The sequence below is a fragment of the Rattus norvegicus genome, chromosome 15 (genome assembly GCF_036323735.1).
Source record: "Rattus norvegicus strain BN/NHsdMcwi chromosome 15, GRCr8, whole genome shotgun sequence".
NCBI lineage: Eukaryota > Metazoa > Chordata > Mammalia > Rodentia > Muridae > Rattus > Rattus norvegicus.
Window position 1 is genome coordinate 9,718,582 of NC_086033.1, and position 24,388 is coordinate 9,742,969.

The 24,388-nt window shown below is 45.4% G+C and overlaps 1 long non-coding RNA gene across 1 annotated transcript; it reads left to right on the plus strand.

Annotated features, from left to right (window-relative positions):
• The first annotated feature begins 4,477 nt into the window (after positions 1 to 4,477).
• LOC120096911 (uncharacterized) lies at positions 4,478 to 14,837 on the plus strand. The gene is made up of 2 exons (XR_005493832.2): positions 4,478 to 7,606; positions 11,490 to 14,837. It is a non-coding gene; the product is annotated as an uncharacterized LOC120096911 (long non-coding RNA).
• The last annotated feature ends 9,551 nt before the right edge of the window (positions 14,838 to 24,388 follow it).

The following is a 24,388-nucleotide window of genomic DNA, read 5'->3' on the forward strand; positions in this document are numbered from 1 at the left end:
AGTCATTACTAGCAATGTGTGGTTCGACATCTTGCCATTAGCCCACCAACAGTTCTCTTCTTACCCCGAGGTCTTCCTGGTTTTGTTGTATCTATGGCCACCCTAGTGGGTATGGAGTGATAGCTCACAGTTATGTTTTTGTTTCTGTTATTCTTTTGATAGAAGGTCTCACCAAGTGTCCTAGAACATTCTATGTAGACCAGGCTGGCCTTGAACCTACAGAGCTTCTCCTTCCTTGGCCTCCTGAATGTTGGAGTTAAAGTGTGTGTTCACCAAACCAGCTCTCCACTGTGGTTTTGGTTGATATTTTCCTTAGCATGTTTTCATGAGTGTATTGGCTATTTTCTATCCAATATGGGGGAAAGGTTCAAATACTTTGCCCATTTAAAAATAATCACTGAATTATAAAAGTTATTTAAAAATTCTGGAAATACATCCTAAATCAACTATATAATGAGCCAATGTTTCTTAAAGGTTTATTTATTTTATGCGTATGCTGTAGCTGTCTTCATGAACACCAGAAGAGGGATCCCATTACAGATGGTTGTGAGCCACCATGTGGTTGCTGGGACTTGAACTCAGGACCTCTGGAAGAGCAGTCAGTGTTCTTAACCACTGAGCCAACTCTCCAGCCCCATGAGCCAATATTTTAATCTGCTTAGTACGTGGGGTTTTTCTTTTTCATTTTGTTGATATCTTTTCTTAAACAATTTTTTTTTAAATTTTGGATTTATCTGCTTTTCCTCATGTTGCCCACACTTTTAGCACCATATCTAAAAATATTTCCTGACACTTTTGGTGCCTTATCTAAAAATAATCAACCACTCACTGAAGCTCACAAAACTACTCTGCTCGCTCGCTCGCTCTTTCTCTCTTTCTTTCTTTCTTTCTTTCTTTCTTTCTTTCTTCCTTCCTTCCTTCCTTCCTTTCTTTCTTTCTTTCTTCTTTTTCTCTTTTTTTTAAGTAAGGGACATGAGGCACCACAGAACCACAAAAGGTCTTCCCTGTCACCTTTGATATGAACAGACGACCAAGTGGCAGTCGTAGGATGCTTATAGTTTCAGCTTCCACAGTTAGATCTTCAACACGATTGTACAGGTACACTGTAGGCCATCCGGCACCCATGTGTCCCAGCACCACTGAGTTTCTTTCTCCATTGCTGTGAGTTACACGAGAAACAGAGACAGCTTCTGATTCTGACTTTCTTCCTGAAGAAGGGTTCAGTGGCACTGTAGCCGTGTTTCAATAGCTCATGACAATGACAGGCCTCTCTGTCCACCCAGACATGGGTCTGCAGGTGTACAAAATGCAGCCATTATGGGATCACAATGGTTTCCACAAAGATCTCACACAAAAACATGGGAAGCAAGGTAGAAAGCATTCCACGGGCGTCCAGGCTTGCTGGAGAATCCCCCATGGAGTGATGCCTAGTGGACCCTTAACAGAGGCATTGGAGGGGCAATGCAAATAGCAGATTGTCAGGCAGACCTTGCAAAGATACACAAATCAGTATGTACCCAAAGAGTTAACTAGCAAAATCATAGGGAGGACACGTTCAGGCCTGGAGTACCCACCTCTCACCTCACTGTGTAACGGGATGCTAGAGTTTAGGTTTATGGTTGTGTTGTGTTTTAAGCCCTTTGCATTTTCGAATTGTATTTTGTGGGGCGGTGGGCAGTGAAAGGTACCCTGATTCCTGACTGAGATAGGTCAAATCCCCGGGAGACCCTAAAAGGGGCGGCAAGTGCATTCCCAGGCTCCCAGAATATCAGGGTCTCACATTGCCCCCCCCAAAGACCCCTGTAGAGAGGTTTGAGACAGACCTGTCACGTAGGCCAATGCCTCAAGCCCCTCCTCCACAGGTGAGGTCGTGACCACAGGTCATGTAGTCTCAAGACGATCAGTAGAAATGACCACACCCCCAAATATGTAGATGAGGTCTTCCCAAACTCTCAGGCCAAACCAATAGGAAGTACCTGCTGTCAGACACTGACTCATCCAAAAAACTGTATTTAAGTGTCCAGAACAGAATTAAAGGTGTGCAGAAATGATTCCATCATCTGAGAGCTTCTGTCATAAGAGCTGTAACACCGTGGCTCGGGGAAGAGATCTGCTCTCCAGAAATCGCTGCCAGAAGCACCCCCTGCACCCCCGCCCCCTGGCTACTCAGCCTCCTGCTGTCTCAGCTCTGCCCAAGCAACCCAAGCGGTAAGGAGAAGGACCAGCAGTGGGGGCAGCAGAAGCTGTTCTCCCTCTCTGCCTGAGTTCTCTCTCCCCTGGCCTGAACCTGAGCACCTTAGCCTGGCAGAGAAGAGCCCCCTGGCTTGGAATGGGAACATTTGCTCCGTGCCTGTCCCACCATTGAATATTGGAAATAGATAACGTATTTTAACACTCTAGGTTTATAACTGCAAGGAAATTGCCTTGAGTCTCAGATGAGACATTTGACAGTTGAATTCTAGAACAAGTTAGACTTTGGGATTTGGGGAGATAGATTATTTTAATGAGAAGGAAATGAGTCATGGGGGATCAGGGAGGAGTGTTTAGATGTGGCGTGTGTTCCTTAAGGTTCATGAGTATAGACCTAATCCTCAGTGAGAGGTTACACGAAAGTAGAAACTTGATCTGTGTTGTCTGGAGGTGGGGCCTTGGGGAGCGGATTAGGATTAGACAGTCATCAGGGTGGAACCCATGGTGCAATCCCAGGGGCTTCCTAAGAAGGGAGAGGAATCCCAGGGGGCACACGGTTTTCCTGTTGCTTGCTGTCTGAGGTCCTACAGCCTCTCTGGACTCTTCCAACAAGAAAGCAATTACAAGACACAGCCCTCAACCATGGAACTTCGGAACTGTCAACCAAAGGAAACCTTTCTGTTAAAATACACCTCCTCTGGTGTTGGTATAGATAATGTGTGGGTTTGGCAGCCTTCTTGATAAGTCACGGGTTATAAATGTGGAGGGACATCATCCAGTTCTGTTCCATTGGCATTTTGCCACTATTCTGAATATCAGGAATCTGGATCAAGTTTTAAAGTCAAGGAAGACAAGTCCTCTGTCTTTAATCTTTTCTAAGTAATTTTATTTATTCTGGGTCCCTTGTAGTCCTGTACACATTTTATATCAGTCTATGAAGTTCTGCTGAAACTTTTGCATTTAATCTGCAAATTGATTTGAGGAATTTTATCACACTAAGGACACTGAACTTAACTTCCAGACAACGATACATTAATGCAGGCCAGCTTCTCTATCTTTTAACACGTGTGTGTGTGTGTGTGTGTGTGTGTGTGTGGGTGGGTGTGTGTGCGTGTGTGTGTGTGGGTGGGTGTGTGTGACTTGTGTTCTTTTTCTAATTGTTGAATGTATGCCTTTTTATTCTTGTTGATGCTATCGTCAGTGAAACTGTTGTTAGGAATTTTCAGTGCAAGGAAATGAAATTGGCTTCTGTTTATCCACTATATGCCCTATAACCTCAATAAATTAATTACTTCGTTCTAATGTTTATTCTTCAAAATCTTCTATATTCAATATCATGTTGTCAGTAAAACTGAAATGGTTTATAATTCTTCTTGTTTACACATGCTGTGTTCTATTAATAGTGCATACCATATTCTCTCTCCTCCTCCCTAAGGTCATACTCTATAGCCCAGGCTGGCACAAAACTTCCTATGTGGCACAGGCTGGCCTGAAATGTGCAATGTTCCTTCTGCCTCAGCCTTTTGAGTGGAAGGATTCTAGGCCTGAACCATCACGCCCAGTTGACATTGACTTCTGGCTATAAACTCCCTTTGCATTTCTGATGTGAGCCTGGCTTGACTGGCTACATCCTCTTCTTCAGTATGCTGCTGTCTTATGATGCTAGTGTTTTGTTGGCAATCCATGCCTATGTTCATAAAGAGTGTTAATCTTTTAATGACAGAAAGTTATAACCTAAAACATTTTTATTTATCCTTTGTCAAATTTATATATGCATACATATCTTGATCATACCCACCATTCAGCCTCTCCAATTCCTCTAGGATCTCCCTTTCATGTCTCTCCCCCTTTTATAAGGCTTAATTAATTAAAGTTTTAGATCACTGAGTCCAATTATTGCTGCCTTTTTGTATATGAGTCTGGGTCATCCCCTGGGGAATGGGAAACCTACTCTGGCCACACTCCCAGAGAAAGAGTCCTCCTTCCCCAGCAGTTGTACATGAGAATATCTCCTCAGATGGGGGACGAGGGGGGAAGAGGGACTCTAGAGTCTCTCCCCATTCTATGCTAGCTTAAAATACATTTTATTTATTTGGTTTTGTTTTTTTAATGTATGTGTGTTTGCCTGCACGTATGTGTACCACATGCACGCTTGGGGAGGTCAGAAGGTGGTGGTATTGGATCTTCAAGAACTAGAGCTACAGACAGCTGTGAGCTCCCGTGTATGCGTGGGGAATGGAGCCCAGGTCCTCTGCCATAGCCAGTCCTGGCTTGCCGAGTGATCTCTCCGTGTAACTTGCTGGATCTTGTGCGAGCCTTTTGAGGAGGAAGCACAGAGCTGGAATCCCCGCTGCTCTTCCCTCTTCCCTCTCGGTTGACTGGCCTTTCCTTTCCTTCTTCTGCCGTCTGTCGGCAGGTCCGGGCTGCCGATCTGAAAGCCTTTATATTATCATTGTACAGCATCTCGGCTATGAAATTCCCCTGAGCACCACTTTAAATGTGTTTGTAAGTTTTGATAAGCTGTGCCTCTGTTTGCATCAAAGCATTTTCAGTTGTTCTTTGGACCCTCTGCCTGTGTTTCTGAGTCCAAATTCTCTATTTCATTCTTTTTATAAAAAAAAAAAGATTTACTTGTTTATTTATTATACACTGTAGCTGTCTTCAGACACACCAGAATAGGGCATCTGATTACAGATGGTTGTGAGCCACCATGTGGTTGCTGGGATTTGAACTCAGGACCTCTGGAAGAGCAGTCAGTCACCACTGAGCCATCGCTCCAGCCCTCTAGTCCATTCTTTTCAATAGTTTGTATGTCAGGTGATTTGAATAGGAATGGCTTTCAATGTATTTAGATGCTTGGAGGAAGTGTGTCACTGAGGGTCGGGTTTAGAGTTTCAAATGCTCAAACCAGGCCCAGTATCTCTCTCTTCCTGTTGAAGTTTGAGAAGCTTTGGAGTCTGTCCACACCCTTAGCTCCCGCATGGGTGCAACCCTGACCATGCATTCCTGTGGCCTTCCCTCGCTACTGCGTTCCGAGAAAGTTCTTCTTAGTCGGCTCCCCACTGCTTCTTTTTACTAAACTTTATGCTGCCTGGCCACTTTTTCTCCTCTCAGAGCTTTCCCTGGGCCTCATCCTTGCTGCTCATCAGGCCCTCTACGCTTTCAAATGACTTTTCTCCCTGTTTCCAATGAAGTTAATCCCTAGAGTAAATGGTTGAGCTCTCTGTCCAACTGGATAATTTTGTCAAGGCTTCCTTTCCCCGGAGTGACAAATGTTCTTTTTCTAGTGCGTGTGCTAGAGTGAAAACGACTTGTTCTCCTCAGCATGGGAACTCGCCTTCTCAGTGAGAGAGCTGCTGCGGGTGGAAGCAATAGAGACCCATCTATTCTCAACCTGTATCATCTGAGGGAGGTGGGCGGGCAGAGAGGGGCCCTTCTCCCCAAGATGCATTGCTGGAAGAGAGCTTCCTAAGACAGGACCAGGCTGGGAGCTGGCGAGGTAAGAGGGCCAAGGGAAGGTAACACTTCATAACACAGAGCCAGAGAGGCAGTAGATGAGGCAGGATATAGCTCACAGCCCACACTTTTAAGATTTCATAGACTTTCTTGAGTGACCGCTCCTGTTTCCTGTAGGTCCTTTTAAATTTTTCTAGGTTTTTTTTTTTTTTACTGCCCCCTCCCATTTTCCCCTCCTTAGCTGTGAGTGTCTGAAAAGCCTGCTAAGCTCCCTTCTCATCCCAGAAGTCCTGGCTCTGCCTGCATACTTTGATCTTGAGAGTTAATTGGGTTGATGAGTGATGGCTCCCTCCGCTGGGGAAGACCAAAAGCTAAGACAGTCATTAAGAGCAGAGAGGAAGAAGTAATGACTGGTGGGTGTCACCTAAAACCAGCAGTTTCTTAATAAAAATTCTGGTTGCCTCTTAAAATTCAAAGTGGCACCATGCGCTCCCTCGCTTCTACCTGCTACCGATCTGGCCTGGCATTGCGTTCATACAAAGGTGTAATATAGTGTTGAAGTCAGCAGGAAAGACATTGGACAAATGAGGACATGGGTCCCAAGAGGACAGGACGGCATGCTATTCCGGCTTTCCAATTGTTCTGAATGAAATGAGAAATAAGAACCAAACAACAGATGATGTCTTTCAATCGGTCTTTCCAAGGCAGCCATGGCTTAGGGTAGCACACTTTACTCCTTACTCAGCCATGTCCACCCAGGTTTACGTCCCCCGAAGAATATGCTTTCTTTCCTGAGTCACAGAGTCTCAGACAAAGAGATCAGTTAGAACATTCTAGCACATCAGCAAAAATTGTGAATTCCAATCCAAATGCAATTTGAAGTTTAAAGACACTTGAAAACGTTTGAAAATTAAAAAAAAAAAAATTCTACCTTAAAGTGGTTACTATATCAGTTTTGTTTTTAAAAATGTTTGGGAAGTACTTCTTTGAGGCTGATGAAACCACAGTATTTAATGATCTGTGCTATACTTGTTCTGCTGACATGGTTGTGCCTGAGTCTCCCAAGCTGTGAATTAATTTTTCTAAAAATCGATATAAATCTAACAGAGCACTTCGAATTTCCGTCCACAGAACTTCCAGGTTTTTTTTTTCTATAACCTAAGTGTGTAGCATGTAGATATGACTACAGTCTGAAGACGGTTTTGATAATTTTGTCCATTCCATGTCCCTACGTGTCTCAGCCATAGGTGACTGGGCAGCTGTCTCATAATGCTTATAGCAACCTGCCAGATGTTTACAGGAACGTTCTAGAAAACTATAGAATGCTAAAATGTAATCTCTGGGGAAACCGAGGTGAGGAAAATATTCACTGTTTTTTTCCCCTAGAGTTCAGTATCAGGAACTAGTTTTAGATAGAAAAGTAAACTCCGGTTCTTGTCTGGAGAGGTGGCCCAGTGTCTAAGAGAGGGCACTACATTGCCCAGGACCCACATCAAGATAGCTCATAACTATGCATTGTAACTCCAGTTCCAGGCCACCTAATGCCTTCATCTGGCCTCACCTCATTAAAATTAGGAAGCAGACAGGAAGGGGCTTCCAGGAAGACCCTCAAGGACTCAGTTCCTCCATTTAGACTCTGCTTCCTAACAGCCAGTTGGTCTGTGAATCCCTCAGTGGATTGATCACTGTACTCGGTTGAGACTCCTGTGATTGAGTCACTGCTCAATAGTGCCACCCTCTGGGGCTTGTTTCTTTAACGCATGAGCCTTGGGGACTGTAGGAACTTCACGCCCAAAACCAACAGAGACAGAAGCTGTGTGGTGTAATCTCTGAAGAGACCGATTCACTTGCCCAAGTTCAAGAAGGGAGTGATGTAGTCTAAAAACTTCAGGAAGCATTCGTCTCTCGAAAATCCAAAGGAAAGACTGTACTCCCCTGAGAGGAACTGGGGAGAGACTAGGTGAGTTTGCTGATGGGGGAGGCTGACCCACGTCTCCCTCAAAACCTATACACTGACATCCTAGTCTGCAGAACGACAGGCTGTAACTGTGTCCCGGAGATGAGGCTTTAAAGAGGTAATTAAGTTAAAACGAGGTTGTTGGGGTGGGGCCTAGCCCAATCTGACTGGGGTCCTAATAAGAAAATGGGATGAGGACAGAGAGATGGCCCCAGGACTAGGCAGCCTGAGAGCAGCCATCTGGGAAGCAAGGTCAGTGAGCTTGGAGGAAACTAGCCCATCGAGGTGCCTTGGACTGGCAGCCTCCAGGATGGTGAATAAAGCTCTCAAGTTAAAGTCCCTGGCCCTTGGTGTCACGTAATGGCAACTGGCAGAGACTAATCTGGAGTGGCAAGGCCTGAGGCAAGACTGAGTGAGCAGAGCTCACAGGGAGACCTGGTAGGAAGCACCAAGTGGACTGTGCAGGGGCTGCTAACTCAGAGATGTCCAGAACTGGGTGTGAACCCAGTTTGTGCCTGGGTTCTGGGCCCAGAAGTCAGATGCACAAGAAAGGCCACAAGAAAGCTGGAGACAGCTTCAAGCTCGGTCTGATGAGTCATCTACATTTTTATGAAAACAGTGATTCGTTTTCGATGACTGCAAATCAACCGCCCAGGGGCTGGAGAGAAGTCCAGCTGCTAAGAACACTTGCTGCTCTTCCTCGGGATCCCAGTTTGCTTCCCAACACCCAGACCAGGCGCTCACAACCACCTTCAGTCCCACGTGACCCCACACCCTTTTCTGGCCTCCTTGGGCACTGCATGCACATGGTACATTTAACACACATCCAGGCAAAACACTCATACACATAAACTAAAAATAAACTTTTTTTTTTTTTAAATCCAAAGACTCTACTCTAAAGCTAAGCTAGAGCTTTGGCTTCTGTAAAAAAACTAGAAGAGCCCTGTGAGCTTCCTCAGAGGTCAGGAGCCAGGACTGACTTCTCCATTTTGTAAGTACAATGCAAACACGTGACATCACACTATGAACTGCAGGTGAGAAAGGCAAGCAAGGCCTACGCAAGCATCTCTTTGAAATTTAGGGGTTGAAAGGCTTTACAGTCATGTGTATCCTGCCATTACAATACAAGGGGTGTGATTCACCCGCTGACTTTGTTGGTAGCGATTTATGGTGGAAGAAGTTACATAATTAGCCATACCCAGCAGCCCTGGAAGCTTCCAATATCCCAGAAAGAGCCTTTAAAGGGCTTTTGTGATCTTAAGCTGGTTTTTTTTTTTTTTTATAGTTGTTTCTATTTCCAGAAGACATTGGAAATAGCTTTAAGTATATGTGTGTGCTCAATGTCTAACACTCAGATACACACGGCAGCTAAGTCTCTCCTTCAGTGCAAAGGAAACTTGCTGTAATTCGAACTTCGAACAAGAGAGCCTCTGTTACTCTTGCTGGGGGGCGGGGGAGGGGGGTCTTGGTTGTAGTTCTAGGCCTTGGAGAAACAACACTCCCAGTTGTTCATGTTCTTCACACAGGATGCCTGAGACAGAATTAGCAACAACAATTACTGTTCAGATCTGGCTTGCCTTTTTTTTTTCCTTCCAAGGCGCTTTGCATATTTTATGGAGAAGTCTCAGTTGAATTAAAAGACTGAGGAAGCTGGAGTCTCTTCCTAGGCCTGAGGAGCTTCTGTTAGAGAAGTCTGGGGCCAGTTGCTCACACCAAAACTTCACTGGAACTTAGTAGTGTCCGGCAGGCCAGGCTTCAAACAATACCCCCAAGTCTTTGATTCCTCTTATCTCAAATTCTTTAGCTGGCAGCGCTAAGAAATTATATCACTATCTTGTAATTGCACACACACACACACACACACACACACACACATACATGCACACAAGCAGCACATACACATACATGCACACAAGCAACACACACACACACACACACACACACACACACACTGCTCTTCTGATGTTCTGGAGGTGGGGCAGGGGAGGGGAGGAGACCTCACCCTCACTTTCTATGCCTTCCTGGATCAATACCCTTGATCCACTTTGCCCCTGATTTCCTGCAGGCATCCTCTCTGGGGCCTGCTTTTTTCCCTCTGGCCAGCTAGTGCAATATCTATCAAGGATGTGGTAATACTGATCATCTGTCATCCGTCTGCCACCTTCTGGAAGTCCTGCCTTGTTCTATTGAAGACAGGAATCCACCAGGCAGGGCTAGGCACTGCTGTCTGCCTGCAGTCATAGAATTTTAAGGGGAGCATTTATAGAGGCCTCACTATGCTGAGGTGTGTGTGTGTGTGTGTGTGTGTGTGTGTGTGTGTGTGTGTAGTTACCTCCCCAAACTGTCACCTCTATATATACCAGGGCACTTACAGATCAGGAAACTAGGGCTCACATTTACACCCAGTCACAGGGCAGCAAAGAGCAGCACTGACTACTGAACCCAGGCAACCTGAGCCTTGCAGGCTTAAAGGCATTCGTGTATTAACAAGAATTGCTTATGCATTTAGTTACGCAAGCCCCACCCTGTTCCAGAAAGGATTTCCCGTGGTTCTCAAAAACACCTGAAGATCAGTGTAAGATTAGCAGAGTGAGTCAGGACAACGGGACTTGAGGACAAGAAGGACGAAATAGCCCAGCAGAGGCCTGGGGTGAAGGAAGAGGCTGTGCTCAGCTCACCAGTGCCTCTGTGCTACTTGGCCTCTTCAGGGAGTTTGCTGTCGGCAGTGCGGACTCCCGTATCCTACATCGGACAGTATTTATTCGAGTCTGACTCTAAAGACAAGTGTCCTCTTCTCTGTCCTCTTCTCTGGGGAGGGAGAGGAGCTCCATGGCTGAGCCCTGTTGGCAAAGGTTTCTCTGCAAGGTAGGGCTGAGTCTTTAAAAGGCCCTACTTCCTGGGGCAGGGTAGCCCCTCTCAGAGCTTACTCAGCTGCTGAGCTGTAAGGCTCTGCCCTGAATGGGGTAGGGAACGCTGTGGAAGACGCCAAGGTCCTTCAGCTGTTTCAGGCAGGCACAGTCAATTCAGTAGGAGGCAGGTTTTTTCCAGGCAAGTAATTGGTGGAATGCTTGCCTTGCATGTGTAAGGGTCCACCAAAATCGGAAAGGACACTCGTGGGCTAGCTTCTTTGGCTCCAGATCTTTTTTTTCCCCCAGAAAAAAAGGTGTATGCTCTATACCCTAACTAACTTATATCTATTTTTTAAATAGAGGTTCAAACAACAACAAAAAATGAGTGAATATATGGTTTTAGACTTTGAAATCGCAACTAATAACTCCCTTTCTCAAAGCTTTTCTAGTGTATAGATAGGAGGTCAGGGACCGTGTCTGTTGGGAGAGAAACTGATTTCAAATAACAGAAACTGGCAACCCACATGGCGGGATGGATTCAGGTGTCTCAAAAATGCAGATGACAGGACAAGATGAGACGTGCACTTTGCTGTCAGCTTGCTTGTAGGCTCTAGAAAGGGACAACGGGGGTAGCCTGCAGACATGATGCTAGAAGAGGGAGCAGTGGAAGGTCTGGGGTTCGGGGTTGGGGGGTAGACCTGGTTAGGGTTTCAAATCTCAGCCGGTGCCTGGACAGAACACACCCAGCCACCATGGTTCTACGTGGAGAGATTTAATGAGAGAAGAGTAGAAGAGCGGAAAGGCGGCCGGCCATGGGCCTGTGGAGTGGGGAAGGGGGCAAGAGCATCGAAGAACAAAGAGCAAGAGAGAAGTAAGAGGGTAAGAGAGGGCAAGCAGCCCCTTTTATAGTGTCAGGCACAGCTGGCTGTTGCCAGGCAACTGTGGGGCGGAGCATACCTGGCTGTTCCCAGGTAGCTGTGAGGGCGGAGCTTAGGCAGAATACCAACAGACTTCACTCTCTCTGCCTTCCTGATCAGGCCATGGACTCCGGAACAGGGCCAGAGCTGACAGGGTTTCCCATCACAAGGAAGGGGCCTGCAGCGGAGGGAGCTAGGCATCAGCGTCGGCATCAGTATGCTATGAGTCTTCCAGGAGTGGACCCCAGCAGTGCTCCGGATGGCATCACGAGGGATGAACCACGGTCAGGTTCGACCTTCCATAGCGATGGAATGGGTCCTCATTAGGTATGTGTTTAGTGGCCCCAAGGCCAGGGTCACCCACTTTCCACATGCTTCCAAGGCCCAGGAGCCACCCTAGCCATTATATCTCCTGCCACGGGGAGAAAAGTAGAGTGGTCATGTCCATCAGACAACAGACCTTTCAGAAGCCTCTCGGAAATCATTTCTCATGTCTCACTCACCAGAACTTGGTCGTGCCGGAAAGTGGCTTAGGGAGAAGGAACCAGGAAAGGTGTTGAGTTGGGCGTAACACCGGTACACCACCTGATGCTACCACTGAGCCCTGAAGAAGGCTAGTGGGTGTCTCCAGCCCACAGAGATGCTACACTGAACAGCTAAACCTGTCTTCATATGCTATGCTTTAACAGGATCTCTGGACGTGCAGCGTGGAAGTCTCTAGAAAGCTTCCTCTAGGTCATCTTGGTACAGCATACCACACAAGTTAGAGAGTTTACACTTCCCCTCTCATGAGTGTATTTATATTTTCCAGGAAGAGCTAAAACTATGGACTTGGAAGGAAAGAGACTCAAGTTGTTTGCCCACTGTGCCAGTACATTTATTTTGTGTGTGCTTGTGTGTGCGTGCGCGCGCACGTGCGCACGTGCACGTGTGCACGCGTGCGTGTGTGTTTGAGTGCAGGTGCCTGAAGAGGCAAGAAGAGTGTGTCAGATCCCCTCGATCGCAGTTACAGCTGTTTATGGGTGGCTGTGAGCTGCTCAGCATTGCTTGGCAACCAAACCCAGGTCTTCTGCAAAGCCAGTCACCACTCTAATCAACTGTGCTATCTCGCTAGCCCCACATTTTGTTTTTAAAAGAACTCTTTAAATGGAGTTTATTTGGGCCGGATATGAATGGCCCTGACCCAGGAATGTGGATTTACACTCCCCTGAGTGATGTGTTCCTTCCCCAGGACCCTGTGTACAAGGTGGGTGCTAGTTTAAGCACTTAGGTTGGTCTGTCCGTTCCTGCTCTACTCCTCCCCCTTGTGGCAGCCACAGTTGTGGCAGGTGTTTGGGGGAGTGTCTTGGGTGGTCCTGATGAGGCTGAACAATGAAGGTGATCTCATTCTCTTGGCAGTCACTGGTGTGAAAACAGGCTGTGAGCTGGCTCACTGAGATTCAAAGGGAAGGTTGCTGGGGCTTCTGGGAAATTCTCGTCTTTGGTTAGAGAGAAACCCTGGGAGTGACTCGTTTCTACCTTCAGCAGATGTGAACAAGAAAGTCAGCAATGCTGATTGTTTCCCACTGCCATCCTGTGACCCTGAAGGGTGACTCTGTAAGGAAGCTGACTCTCTGGGCTGCAGCCTACAGTCAGAATGCGATCCTAGAAAACATTGCCAGGACGCTAGATGAACTGCCCCAAGTCTACAAATGTGCAAATGCCCAGATATACCAGCCCCTGCTTCACTACTGCATGTATGTAGTGTACCATGTGTGTGCTTGGTACCCACAAGAAGGCCAAAGAGCTTTGGATCCCCTGAATCTGGAACTATGAAGGGCTGTGAGCCCATATGTATGCTGAGAACTAACAGAACCCAGGCCCTCTGCAAGAGCAGCAAGTGAACTTATCCGATAAACCATCCTGCAGGCGGTATTGGTGTTTCTGCTACACTGAAAACATCCTAGCTGCCCCAGCCAGGTGCACTGCCCTTTCAAGAAAGCAGGAGGACGGAGGAGACATGCTGTGCCTGGGACACAGACTGTTGCCTCCATACCCTGGAAGAGCTAATTCGTGGATTTCCAGATTGTAAGAAGAGCTCAGACACATGGCAGTTATTCCGAAGCTGGCTTTTGGGCTTGTCACACTTCCTGCGAGTTTGGGGCTGGGCTCTTTCCTGGGTAGCAGTGTCTTCTGGAAGCTCAGAAGACTTCACAATCATGCTAAGTGTCAAAGCACACTTATCACCAAGGTCAGGGCAACATTAAGACTTTTCTTCATGTTTAATGCGGGCAGTGGTGATGATAGAGGATAAGACAGATATATAGCAGATAGAGGCTTTTGGTTTTCTATCATCACACTGGGAAAAGTTCCCTACCTTATTGTGGGTGAGGAGGCAATGGGTCCCCAGTGGCTTTTTATGCTGTGGATAAAATGCCTTAGAAATACAGCAGCAGAGAGAACAAATGCCAAAGACCTTTTTTAGAACAGTTTTACAAACGCAGAATTGAAAGCAGCTGGTCAGTCCTCCACATATAGCAAATATAGCTCCTTGGAGATCTCCATAGCCAGTCGCCCTGCTTGCCCTTCAGATGCCGCGGGGAAAGGGCAATAGAGACGAACCACCCAGGACCTCTCACACTCTGTTATAAAGTCACTGCTCTTCAGAGAACACCAGCCAACCAAAGACAAACAGCAACAAATTGTCAAAGAAAATCGTCCCAAGGAGTGACCATTAAGAGACACTCCAGGGGCTGGGAGTTGACTTGGAGGGTGAGAGAACATAAGCTTGAAGACTTGAGTTCAAATTCTCGGTACCTGTGTAGCCAGGCATGACTGTGCAGGCCTGGAAACTCCAAACCTGTGTGAAGGGCAGACAGGTCACCAGTGAACCTCCAGGTTCAGAGAGAGACACTGTCTCCAGAGAATGGGCAGAGAGTAATAGATGAATTGGCTTCTTTCTCTGATTCCCTGTGTACACATGGGCACACACACATGGGCACAAATACTTATATGCATAACACCCTATATTCCTGCACCCACTGAACAACCCCTGTACAACGATCAGACCTACTATTATGGCTTGAGTCTGAAGCATTTCCCAAAGGTCATGTGCCAAAGGCCTAGTTGCCAGTCAGAGACACTGTTGACAGGGGGCACAATCTTTAGGAGTCGGGATCTACTTATAGGAACAACACTGTTGAGAAAATGTCCTTGAAGGACTGTGCTTTCCAGTAGCCATGAGGTGAGCAGCTCCGCGTCACCATGTTGTTCTGCCTCACCACGGGCAATGTATAGAGGCCAAGTGCCCCTGCACTGACCAAAACCTCTGAACTGTGAGCTATCCTACCACCCTGCTAAAACAAGCACCATCATGTTTATCTTATGGGAAGGCGAGGACTAGGCACATATACCTAAGTGTATACCATAAGTGATCGATGGAACCACTGTTATTTTAAGCATTCAATAAAGTATTATTAAAAGTCAAAACACAGAGCTGGGTGTGGTAGTGCATACCCCTAACCCCAAATGGAGACCAGGCTGGGTTTCCTACTCAAGGCATTCAACGGACAATGGTGAGTAATTTGTTTATTTGAAATAAATTAAACAACCGAATTTCTTAAGAGAGTTCATGCCTTCCTTCAAGTTCCTTTCTATGAGAAGTAGGCTTGCTTGTGGTCTGCTGTGTTAATGAAGCACAGATTTAGCCTGCCCTAACATACTTCCTTCATTTCTTCTTGTTTCTCTGCTTTTTATTCTTGTATGTTTGGTTTTCGGTTTTTGTTTTGTTTTGTTTTTATTACGGTAATTTATTCATCATGTGTGTATACAAGTGGGTACACATGCACACGTGTGGAGGTCCAACGACAGCTTTCAGGAGTCTGTTGTTCTCTCTTTGGACCATTTAGGACCAGAGATCGAACTCAGGCTGTCAGTCATGGCATCAAGCCCTCTGACCCACTGAGCCATCTTCCTCGTTTGGTTTTTGGTTAATATGGAGTCCTGCTCTGTTTTAGGCTGACCTTGAACTCCTGTGCAGCCCAGACTGGCCTCCCACTCACTGTGGGAAAACTGCTAATTCAGATAGAAGTCCACCATGGTCAGATAGCACCTGAGCTAGGCCCAATATGGTAGACTCCCTTCATTACCAGGGTTTCTCCTCCTCTGACCTTGTCTGTCGAGTTCTAATCCCCCACGTAGGCCTCTACCTGAGGAATGTCATACAGCCCCAGTGACATTATAGGATCAATTTCCTTTCTCCTGATAAAACCTGTTCAGCTAGCACCGCCGATTCCTGAAATGCTTCTCCATGCTAATGAGACATCTCCATGCTCTAAGCCCTCAGTCTCGATGACCTTCACCCATCCCGGATGTTCCTACCCTCAGTCCCCAAAACTTTATAAGCCTCGGATCACTCGAAAAAAAAAAATGAACTGCCTCCTGATAGCTGGTCTCAGTGTAGTTATTCACCAGATGTACTCACAGGACTTCTGATCCCCTTTCACCCCACCCCCACCCCCGACTTTCCTACCCCCACCCCCAGGCTCCCACTGCCTTCATGGACCAATAATCCAGGAGAGCACGATGACATATGGCTGTGTTCTTGCCTCAGCCTCCCAAGGGCTGGAAGGAATTACGGGCCTGAATCGGCATGCCCAGACTTACTTTCTGCTGTTTGTTTGGCTGTCTGTTGTCCCTGGTTTTTTAATCAGACTTTGATTTTGCACCCAGGCTGGCCTGGGATTACCTCTATACCAGTTTTCCGAATTTGTCCCACCCAACGCTTCTTAGCGTTCATAGATAACAAGGTGTTTCCGGCTGAATTTCTGCCAAGGCTGAAGGGGAACCCTAACTAATGAAGTTCATATTTCTTTGACTCGTCTCAGAAAACAGCTATTACTGCACAGCTAGTGAATATCTTTCTTTTCAGTGTGTGGGAAAAGAAGCCCAAGTACTCATAGGAGCGTCATGAGGCACAGCGAAGGGAGACATTTGTTCTGTGCTGTGTATTGGCCCCTCACTCCTAACGCTTATTTAATCACCTCAGCAACTCTGAAGGGATGTCTGTAGTCTTATTCTTACTACAGAACACACACTCAGAGACCTTCCCACGAGTACACAGTTGGTGGACAGCGGTTTAGGAATTAGCAAACAGATCACACCTGCCTAGCTGTTTGCTTTTAGCGCCAGGGGAAAATGCAAAAAGGTAAAAGAAAAGAAGATCATACCAGCATCCCCTCACCCCTCATTTCCTGTTGAGGCTTCTTCAGCTACACAAAGGCAGCCCAGTCAGACAAACGCAGGCTAAGCATGTACAGCCGCTTTCCCCAGTTCCAAGTCTGGGGCCTAATCTGGTGGCTCCAGGTCATTCCCAAGGCAAACCTCAGCCCCCAGTGTAATCCAGGGCTAATGTATAGAGTGGGTGGGAAACCCAAGAAGAATGAGAGCTTGGCGTATTCTCGTCTCTTCTGCCTTGATCCCCTCCCCAAGCGGCCTGCAGACCATCTGAAGAGATCAGAAGGCCTAGAGACCTAGAGCCAGCGTGGGAAAAATTAAGGGTCCCACCTTCTTATCTCTTGTTCTTTAGCATTTACCTTCCATGATCCCCTTCTATCCCCTTCTTCTTCCTTTCCTGGAAGGAAAGGAATGAAAACCATTCAAATGTCTCTTGGGACTGGCACGGTTCACTTGGCATCTCTAGTTCTATCCATTTTCCTTCAGGTAACAATACTTCTGTCTCTAAAGGATGGAGTATAGCAGCATGATGGAGTTTTACTCCGTCATCCACGTCCTAAGCACAGGCAAGCAAACTCGGATCTCCAGCTGCTCAGAAACCCTCAGACTAGGAACCGCTTCAGCCTAACTCTTCTCGTGAACCAGCTCCCTCTGGGGACCAGAGTGAGGGCCAGACGTGAGGGATTTGCCTGTTTCTGAAGTTAAGATATCCCAAAAAGGCTGAGAGAACATCCGTGTCATTCATAAAGCGGTGTAACTTGTGACCTGTGAGCTAGGAATTGAAGTCTAGATTTATGGCAGCTCCCCCAGAAGGGAGCTGAGCTGAATATTTCAGTTGAGAATTAAACCACCGGGGCTGGAGAGATGGCTCAGAGGTTAAGAGCACTGACTGCTCTTCCAGAGGTCCTGAGTTCAATTCCCAGCAACCACATGGTGGCTCACAACCATCTGTAATGGGGCTGATGCCCTCTTCTGGTGTGTCTACAGTGTATGCATATATATAAAATAATAAATAAATCTTTAAAAAAAAAAGGAATTAAACAGCTTCACATGGATCTCCCTGGAAAGTGAAAATAGAATAGATTTTGTGAGTGGACAGGAGGCAGGTGGGAACAGAAATAAATGGGATCCGGTTGTGAGGGGACTAGAACTGGGGGACACTTGCAGGGTGGAGTCTATGGGTGACCCTAGCAAGGACTTCTAGTAATACAAGACACAGACTCTGAACCGGCCATCTCTTGTAGCCAGAAAAGGCTTCCAGTGCTGGGACTGAGTTGTTGGCTGAGGGATCCCACGGGGATTCTCCAAACAACCCAGGCTGATGCTAGGACAAAGGGCTTCCTCCACAATGTGGAGAGGGAAAGCTGGTGTTTCCATAGAGCCTTCCCCCACCATGTTCTAATCTCGTTAGTGTGAGAAGGTATTCTGCAGGCTATGGAAGGAGAAAACCAGACACGGACCCAGCTACAAAACCTTTGACCTACAATCTGTCCTGCCTACAAGATGTGCTGGGGACAATGGTGGCACAGAACTTGTGGGAGTGGACAACCGATGTCTGATTTAATTTGAGGCCCACTCCACAAGAGGGAGCTCACGCTGAATACTGTTTGGGTGGCCTGGAACCAGAGACTAGATAACCCAGAGACCTAGGGAAGAGCCAAACTGGTGGAAAAAAAAATCGATATATTGGTTCCTAATGATAGTCTATTCTCATAGATCAGGGCCTGGTCTAGTTATCAGCAGACAGGCTTTCTCTGGCTGCACACCGGAGCAGATTCAGAGATCCACAGGCAGACATTATGTGGAAAGTCTAAACTGGAATTCTCCATTGGGTGCCTCCCCTCAGAACTCAGAGAATCCCATGGAGGAGGGGTCAAAGAAATTGTACACATCAGATGGTATGGAGGACAGTAGGACCATCCTACTGCCATGGCCCACTGAATCAACTAAACAGGCCATGTATGGGTTCACAGAGACTGAAGCAGCAAAAACTGTGCCTGCAGAGGTCTGCCCCTGGTCCCCTGTGTACATGTCCTGGCTGTTACCTTGGAGGTTTTACAGGACTCCGAACAGTGGGAACCGGTATGTCTCTGACACATTTGCCTGCTCTTGGGACGTCTTTCCTCCTGCTGGGTTTCCTTATCCAGCCTCTATATGAGGGCCTTTGCCTTGTCCTATAGTATTTTGTTTTATTGTGTCTGGTTGTTGACTCTTTGGAGGCCTGCTATTTTTTGAAATAAGACAGAGTGGCAGTGGATCCAAGGGAAGAGAGAGGTGGGGAAAAGCTCAAGAGACTGGAGGGCCAGGACCCTATGGTCAGGATGTATTGTAAGAGAGACGGATCTATTTTCAATTAAAAAAAAAAAACTCTTAGGTACATGTATTAAATAAACTGAATAAAATTACAGATATATACAATTACCTCCAACAAACCCCACTCTGGACTATCTACAACAAAATTATAAGTGTGATACGGGTCCTGCTTAGTTTCTTCTTCTTTTTTTAAAGATTTATTTATTATAGATGAGTACACTGTAGCTGTCTTCAGACACGCCAGAAGAGGGCATCAGATCTCATTGTGAGCCACCATGTGGTTGCTGGGAATTGAACTCAGGCCTTCTGGAAGAGCAGTGAGTGCTCTTAACCACTGAGCCATCTCTCCAGCCCCTGCTTTTCCTCTTCTTGTTGTGTTACTTCCCACTGAAGCAAAGTGTTCAACATGACAAAGACTTCAAACTTTATTGAGGTGTGAGAAGTGAAGTGGCCAGAGATTCCTACTTCTTGATAGGTTCCTTTGCCTGGTTCACAACAAACTCTGAGACCCTACTGCTCTGTGCAAGTGATTAGCATATCCTTATTCTTAATAACGAGTTATCGGACCTACTGCACACTTACGTCTTTTGTTAGAACCATGTAATTAGATCCCTGGGTGCTTTGAAGGAGAGGTGCTTCGTAGGAATCAAGATTCAAAATGAAAGCATGGGAGTTGTTCTGCCAGGATGCTGTGCACTTAGAGCCCCCAGCGAGCGTTCCCAGGAAGCACTTATGGAATGTTGATGATGGAGGATGTTCTCCGGGCAGTATCAAATTCCTAGCCTGTATTTAAGTCAGCATTAAAAGACTTTAAGCATAAATTGATGATCTTTTAAGAAACTCTAGAGTACAATAACAGGACTTTTCTCTGCAAAGGTTTTTTATGCACAGAAGTTTATAAGCGCTCAGCTCATCTCTGTGGCCTGGCCCTCACTCAGATCCACTTCCTTCCTCTGGGCCCTTTTCCTGGGTGAACTTGAGGTGCCCATTTGTCCTTGTAGACCTTGAACAGTTCTGTGGGATGTTCCTTCTATAGGACAAAGTCACGCGACTCTCTGATTATGCTCAACAAATACCTGTTGTGTTTTATAAAGAGCTAAGGACAGTGTTCATTCCTTGCTTCTTCCGGTTGCCATGTTGTCCCTGCTGGGGCTCTCGGCAGTAGCATGGAGAGCCATACCGGTGAATATCAGAATGATTTTTCTACAAGCAATTGCAAAAACTCTGGTTATAAACTACTAGAAATATTAAGGTAAAACAAATTAAAGCCTATATCCAATTTGCTGAAGAAACAAAGGAATGAATGGGTAGGTTAAATGCACCGTTAACGGGCTCCGTGCTGGTGGGAGGAAGTTGCCAGTGGATGATCACACTGCGTCCAACCTGAAAGCAGCATCAGGGTCTGCCTTCCCAGCTTCAACATGGTGACTCCTGGCGCCCATCAGCTTTGCTAGAGCTTGACACCCCCCCCCCAGGCTGCCTATCTTCTTTATCTCTATCCCTTTGCTTTCTTTTTGTCCCCCCACAAAAAATTTTGAAAATTAACTTTAAATTCCTGCGAACATTGTGAATGGAACCCCTTAGATAAACATCGTATTTGATCCTCATTGTTCATTTTCTAAGTTCTGCAGTTTTACATAGGATTTTCTATTTACTAGAAAGAAAGGAAGAAAGAAAGAAAGAAAGAAAGAAAGAAAGAAAGGAAGGAAGGAAGGAAGGAAGGAAGGAAGAAAGAAAGAAAGAAAGAAAGCAGTCACCAAAACCAAACAAACAAGAATAAACAAATAACCAATGTGCCCATGAACCAGAATGAACAGACATTGACGTTTTATCATGACAAAGGTGAGCATTAGCTGTCATCCCAGCCAGGTAGGAGAGCCTTGATCCTACAAGTTCTAGACCAGCTTGTGGGGAGGGAGACAGATCAGTGGGTGAAAGGGCCTCTACACAAGACTGACCACCCAAGTTCAGATTCCCAGAACCCACATAAAAGCCAGTGTAGTATCTCAAATGTCTATAATCTCAGCTCACCCTGTGGTCAGGTAGAAAACAGAGACAGGAGACTCTCAAGGGCTGGTACTTAGCTTTTGCAGGAAAGAGACCCTGTGCGATATGTAGGATGAAAAATTTCAAAACCTACTTTAATTATGGTTCTTTAAGATTTCAACCTCCCTTCTAGCCCACCATTCAGCAGAGGTAGGGGGAAAGAAGGGTTAATAGGAAAAGAGTGTTGTAGACCTGTTTAGAAATACTTCTTTGGGGAAAATACTAATCGTTGTCAACACCCCAGTCCACTAGCAAAACACCAAACATGAATTAGTAGCAGCTGCTTGATCCAGAAGGGCTCAGCCGATTGGCCCAACTCAGAAGAGGCAACATAAAGCAGTGGGAATGCCATCAGAAGTTCTGTGGTGCACTTCTCTTCACAGCAAGTAAAGATCAGCAAAGAACCAAGGTGGACCAATGCAAGAACATTGTCCACTCTCTGCTGGTCACCAGGCAACTTCTAGAAAAACACCATTTATCTGTTCTTGGCAAAACGTCCTCAGTGTGTCTCCTTCAGCAAAACACCCTCTCATCAGACAGTATCCACTAAAGTATCAGGTACCACAACTGAGCCTCCAGCAAAACCAGAAATTCCCACTTAAGTAATAGCTGGTGGGTGAAAGCGGGAGAAAAGAAAAGTAATAGCTGATTTTCTGATATTTTTTACATTTCAAATGTCCCCTTTCACAGTTTCCTGTCCATAAACCCCATCCCATCCTCCCTCCCCCTTCTTATCTGAGAGTATTCTCTCACCCTTTTCACCCACCCCTTCCCACCTCCCTGCCCTAACATCCCCCTATACTAGGGGGTCCAGCCTTGGCAGGACCAAGGGCTTCTCCTCCCATTGGTGCACAACAAGACCATCCTCTGCTACATATACAGCTGGAGACATGGGTCTGTCCATGTGTACTCTTTGGATGGTGGTTTAGTCACTGGGATCTCTGGTTGGTTGGTATTGTTCTTACGGGGTGGCAAGCTCCTTCAGCTCCTTCAATCATTTCTCTAACTCCCCCACTGGGGACCCTATTCTCACTTCAATGGTTGGCTACAAGCATCCACCTCTGTATTTGTCAGGCTCTGGCAGAACCTCTCAGGAGACAGCTATATCAGGCTCCTATCAGCATGCACTTCTTGGTTTCAGCAATATTGTTTGGGTTTCCTGTCTGTATGTATATGGGCTGGATTCCCAGGTGGGGCAGGTTCAGAATGGTCATTCCTTCAGTCTCTACTCCAAACTTTGTCTTCTATGGATATTTTTGTTCCCCCTTCTAAGGACTGAAGCATGCACACTTTGGTCATCCTTGAGCTTCATGTGGTCTGTGTATTGTATCTTGGGTATTCCAAACTTTTGGGCTAATATTCACTTATCAGTCAGTGTATACCATGTGCGTTTTTTTGTAATTGGGTTAACTCACTTAGGATGATATTTTCTAGTTCCATCCATTTGCCTGTGGATTTCATGAAGTCATTGTTTTTAATATCTGAGTAGTACTCTTTTATGAAGTTCTGATAGAATTCTGTGCTAAACCCATCTTGTCCTGGGCTCTTTTTGGTTAGGAGACTTTTAATAATTGCTTCTATTTCTTTAGGAGTTATACAACTATTTCAATGATTTATCTGTTCCTAATTTCACTTTGGTACCTGTTATCTGTCTAGAAAATTGTCCATTTCCTCCAGATTTTCCAGTTTTGTTAAGTATAGGCTTTTGTATAGGATCTGATGATTTTTTTTAATTTGCTCAGTTTGTCGTTATGTCTCCCTTTTCATTTCTGATTTTGTTAATTTGGATACATTCTCTGTGTTCTCTGGTTAGTCTGGCTAAGAGTTTATCGATCTTGTTAATTTTCTCAAAGAACCAGCTCCTGGTTTTGTTGATTCTTTGTATAGTGCTTTTTATTTCTACCCTTGAAATCTTGTTGATTTCAGCCCTGAGTTTGATTATTTCCTGCCTTCTACTCCTCTTGGGTGTATTTGCTTCTCTTTGTTCTAGAGCTTTTAGGTGTGCTGTCAAGCTGCTAGTATATGCTCTCTCCAGTTTCTTTTTGGAGGCACTCAGAGCTATGAGCTTTCCTCTTAACACTGCTTTAAGTGTGTCCCATAAGTTTGGGTATGTTATGCCTTCATTTTCAATAAATTCTAAAAAGTATATAATTTTTTTTCTTTATTTCTTCCTTGACCAAGTTGCAATTGAGTAGAGCATTGTTCAGCTTCCATGTATATGTGGGCTTTCTGTCATTACTGTTGTTATTGAAGACCAGCCTTTGTCCATGGTGATCTGATAGGATGCATGGGATCATTTCAATCTTCTTGTATCTGTTGAGGCCTGTTTTGTGACTGATTATATGATCAATTTTGGAGAAGGTACTATAAGATGCTGAGAAGTGGCTATGTTCTTTTGTTTTAGGATGAAATGTTCTATAAATATCTGTTAAATCCATTTGGTTCATAACTTCTATTAGTTTCTCTGTGTCTCTGTTTAGTTTCAGTTTCCATGATCCGTCCATTGATGAGAGTGGGGTGTTAAAGTCCCCCACTCTTGTTATGTGAGGTGCAGTGTGTGCTTTGAGCTTTAGTAAGGTTTCTTCTATGAATCTAGGTGCCCTTACATTTAGAGCATAGATATTTAGGATTAAGAGTTCATCTTGGTGGATTTTTCCTTTGATGAATATGAAGTGTCCTTCCTTATCTTTTTTGATGACTTTTGGTTGAAAACTAATTTTATTTAATATTAGAATGGCTACTCCAGCTTGTTTCTTGGGACGATTTGCTTGGAAAATTGTTTTCCAGCCTTTCACTCTGAGGTAGTGTCTGTCTTTGTCACTGAGGTGTGTTTCCTGTAGGCAGCAGAATGCTGGGTCCTCATTGCGTATCCAGTCTGTTAGTCTATGTTATTTTATTGGGGAACTGAGTCCACTGACATTAAGAGCTATTAAGGAGCAGTGATTGTTGTTTCCTGTTGTTTTTGTTGTTAGAGGTAGAACTATGTTTATTGTTTATGTGTCTCTCTTCTTTTAGGTTTGTTGCAAGAAGATTACTTTCCTCCTTTTTCTAGAGTGTAGTTTTCCTCGTTATGTTGGAGTTTTCCATCTATTATCCTTTGTAGTGCTGGATTTGTGGAAAGATACTGTGTAAATTTGGTTTTGTCATAGAATATCTTGGTTTCTCCATCTAAGTTAATTGAGAGTTTTGCAGGATACAGTAACCTGGGCTGGCATTTGTGTTCTCTTAGGGTCTGTATGACATCTGTCCAGGATCTTCTGGCTTTCATAGTCTCTGGTGAGAAGTCTGGTGTAATTCTGATAGGTCTGCCTTTATATGTTACTTGACTTTTTCCCTTTACTGCTTTTAATATTCTTTGTTTAGTGCATAATTTGACTATTATGTGACAGGAGGAGTTTCTTTTCTGGTCCAATCTATTTGGAGTTCTGTGGGCTTCTTGTATGTTT